Consider the following 3,916-nt stretch of genomic DNA (forward strand, 5'->3'; position numbering starts at 1 on the left):
ACATAACTAGACTAGAGTGTGATTTTAGATAATCCTGTTCCTCCAGAGCCATTCATGTTGTCAAGAGAGACTATATTATACTGGCTTCAAATAGATTAGGCTATAGTGTGAGGCTGGTAGGTAGGCCTCTGCCCTTAGAGCCAGCAATAGAGGCAGGAAGTTAAAGACTTGTACACTGAAGCCTACAAATAATTGCTGAAAGAAATTAAATACTGAATAAATAGAAAGGCATCATGTGTTGTGAATTGGAAGAATTAATATAGCTAAATTGGTAATAGTCCCCAAACTGACCAGTGCAATTCCTATCAGAATCACAGTGGCATTGCAAGGGACCCCAGCAGCCAAAACAATCTTAATGGAACAATACTGGAGGTCTTACACTTCCTTAATTTTCAAAACCTACTACAGAACTACAGTAATCAAAGCAGCATGGTACTGGCTTAAATACAGACATATAGATCAATGGGAAAAATACTTTAATGAGGGTTACATGACCATTAGCTAGTGAAAGGACAGTCTTTTCAACAAATGGTGCTGGGAAACTGGGTGGCCACAAAGGCACAGACAATGAAAGAAAAAAAAAACCAGACAAATGGATACTAACCTGGCAGGGGAGATACTAGGATCACAAAGGTGGTTTTCTCAGGACAAGACTTATCCATTGCACTCCAGATGTGCTGACCCCTGCAATTTCCCCAAATGTGGGAAACTCGACTGTGTAATTTGTGGTAGTGGAGGGACTGTATTTTCCCTCTCCCCTGAAAAAAAGAAAAAGGGAAAATAGATAAATGGGACTTCTATGAAAATAAAAATATTTTTTACATCGAGACACTATCACTCTGGCAGGTGTGGTTTGGTTGGAGTATTGTAAACTGTAAGGTCACAGGTCCAATTCTCGGTCAGGGCACATGCCTAGGTTGTGGGTTAGGTCTCCCATCAGGGGCATGTGGGAGGCAACAGCTCAGTGTTTCCCTGTCTTTATTTTTCCCTTACCTTCTCTAAAATCAACAAGCATGTGCTCATGTGAGGACTAAGAAAAAAAAAGATGATCAACAATAAAAACTCAACTCACAATACTTGGCCTGGCAGGAGAGATACCATGACAAAGGAGGTGGTTTTCTAGGGCAAATCTCCTCCATTGCAATCCAGGTGTGTTGATCTGTGAGTTCCCCAAATGGGGGAAGCTCGACTGTGTAATTTCTGGAAGTGAGGGACTGCGTTCACACTTTCCTCTGGGGTAAAAAAACCAACAAACCAAAAACCTCAATGGCAGAAAATATTTCCAAATCACATATCTGATGGATTAATATCCAGAATACATATAGAACTGAAACTCAACAAAATCCAACCCAATTCAAAAAAATGGGCAAGGAACTTAAACAGACATTTCTCCAAAGAGGATATACAAGTGGCCAATAAGCACAGGTAAAGATGTTGAACATCACTGATCATTAGAGAAATGCAAATTGAAACTATGAGGACTTCCAGCCAAGATGGAGGCATAGGTAGACACACTGTGCTTCCTTGCACAACCAAGATAGGGACAACAACAATTTAGAAATAGAATAACAACCAGACCTGACAGAAAATTGAACTGTATGGAAGTCGGACAACCAAAAAATTAAAATAGATCCATCCATCCAGACTGGTAGGAGGGGCGGAATTGGGCAGCCAGGCGTGGAGAGCAGAGAGCATTGGAACTGGGCGTGTAAGGCATCTGGGGTGCATAAGACTTCAGTGGGTGGACCCTGAGCATGCAAGTGGCAGCTGGCAGATCCAGCAAGGCAGGAATTGTGAAGCAAGGAACTGCTCTCAACCTGGGATCACAGCGCTGGGACATAGACCCTCAAGACATTGATTGAAAACACCTGTAGGGATTGAGGCACAGGGAGAGACTCCCAGCCTCACAGGAGAGGTCCCTGGAAAGTCCCACAGTGTGCACAAGCCCACCCACACAGGAATTGGCACCAGAGGGGCCCAGTTTGCTTGGGGGAAGTGGTGGAAGGGACTGAGGTCCAATGGAGAGTGGAGCAAGCACCATTGTTCCCTTTTGGACCCTGCCCCCACATACAATGTCACAACCCAGTGACTGGGGTGCCCCGCCCTGCCCCTCTGGTGCACATCTAAGGCTCTGCCCCTCATATGTAACAGGCGTGACCAGACCAAAGGGGGGAAAAAAGATGGCTTAAACAGAAGTGAAAGCCCCAGAATCAGTACTTTTAAGCAACCAAGAGCTAGCCAACCTATCAGATGCACAGTTCAAAGCACTGGTGATCAAGATGCTCACAGAATTGGTTGCTTTTGGGTGCTAATTAGATGAAACAATGAAAGCTACACTAAGTGAAATGAAGGAAAATGCATAGGGAACCAATAGTGATGGGAAGGAAACTGGGACTCAAATCAACAGTGTGGACCAGAAGGAAGAAAGAAACATTCAACCAGAAAAGAATGAAGAAATAAGAATTCAAAAATATGAAGAGAAGCTTAGGAACCTCCAGGACATCTTGAAACGTTCCAACATCCAAATTATAGGGGTACCAGAAGGAGAAGAGGAAGAGCAACAAGTGGAAAAGTTATTTGAACAAATAATAAAGGAGAACTTCCCCAATCTGGCAAAGGAAATAGACTTTTAGGAAGTCCAGGAAGCTCAGAGAGTCCCAAAGAAGTTGGACCCAAGAAGGAACACACCAAGGCACAACATAATTACATTAGCCAAGGTAAAAATGAAGGAGTGAACCCTAGAAGCAGCAAAAGATAAGGAGACAGTAACCTACAAAGAAGTTTCTATCAGACTGTCAGCTAATTTCTCAAAATAGACCTTAGAGGCAAGAAGGGGCTAGAAAGAAGTATTCTAAGTCATGAAAGGTAAGGACCTACACCCAAGATTGCTCTGTTTAGCAAAGCTTTCATTTAGAATGGAAGGGCACCCTGGCTGGCGTAGCTCAGTGGATTGAGTGTGGGATGCGAACCAAAGTGTCACAAGTTCGATTCCCAGTCAGAGTACATGCCTGGGTTGCAGGTCATGACCCCCAGCAACCGCATGTTGATGTTTCTCTCTCTCTCTTTCTCCCTCCCTTCCCTCTGTAAAAATAAATAAAATCTTAAAAAAAAAGAATGGAAGGTCAGATGAAGTGCTTCCCAGATAAGGTCAAGTTAAAGGAGTTCATCATCACCAAGCCCTTATTTTATGAAATGGTAAAGGGACTTATCTAAGAAAAAGAAGATAAAAAACATGTACAGTAAAATGACAACAAAATCACAATTATTAACAACCACACCTAAAACAAAAACAAACTAAGCAAACAACTAGAACAGGAACAGAAGCACAGAAATGGAGATCACATGGAGGGTTAACAACAGGGGAGTGAGAGGAAGAGAGAAGGGGAAAAGGTACAGAGAATAAGTAGCATAGATGGTAGGTAGAAAATAGACAGTGGGAGGGTAAAAATAGTATGGGAAATGTAGAAGCTAAAGAACTTATGACACATGGACATGAACTAAAGTGGGGGAATGTGGGTGAGATGGTGTGGAGGGGAATGAAGGGGGTAATGGGACAACTGTAATACCATAATCAATAGAATATATTAAAAACTATGAGATACCACTTCATACCTATTAGAATAGCTGTTATCAAGAAATCAAAAGTGTTGAATATGTGGAGAAATTAGAATCCTTGTGCACTGTTGGTGGGAATATAAAATAGTATAGCCACAGTATATAAAAACAGTATAGAGGCTCCTCAAAAAATTATAAATGCAATCACCACATGACTCAGTGATTCCATTCCTGGTATAGACTCAAAAAGAAATGAAAACAGGGCCCTAAAGAGGTGTTTCTATACCCACGCTCATAATAGCATTACTCACATTAGTTTATATGTGCAAGCAACTCAAGCATCCATTAACTGGTGAGTACA

The 3,916-nt window shown here is 42.0% G+C and overlaps 2 non-coding genes across 2 annotated transcripts; both read left to right on the forward strand.

Annotated features, from left to right (window-relative positions):
* Nucleotides 1-596: 596 nt before the first annotated feature.
* Nucleotides 597-761, forward strand: LOC123824205. The gene has a single exon (XR_006786670.1). It is a non-coding gene; the product is annotated as a U1 spliceosomal RNA (small nuclear RNA).
* Nucleotides 762-1,073: 312 nt separating this feature from the next.
* On the forward strand, nucleotides 1,074-1,235 carry LOC123824211. The gene has a single exon (XR_006786676.1). It is a non-coding gene; the product is annotated as a U1 spliceosomal RNA (small nuclear RNA).
* Nucleotides 1,236-3,916: the final 2,681 nt, after the last annotated feature.

The sequence above is a fragment of the Phyllostomus hastatus genome, unplaced genomic scaffold (genome assembly GCF_019186645.2).
Source record: "Phyllostomus hastatus isolate PE091 unplaced genomic scaffold, TTU_PhHast_1.1 phas_contig_549, whole genome shotgun sequence".
NCBI classification, from domain to species: domain Eukaryota; kingdom Metazoa; phylum Chordata; class Mammalia; order Chiroptera; family Phyllostomidae; genus Phyllostomus; species Phyllostomus hastatus.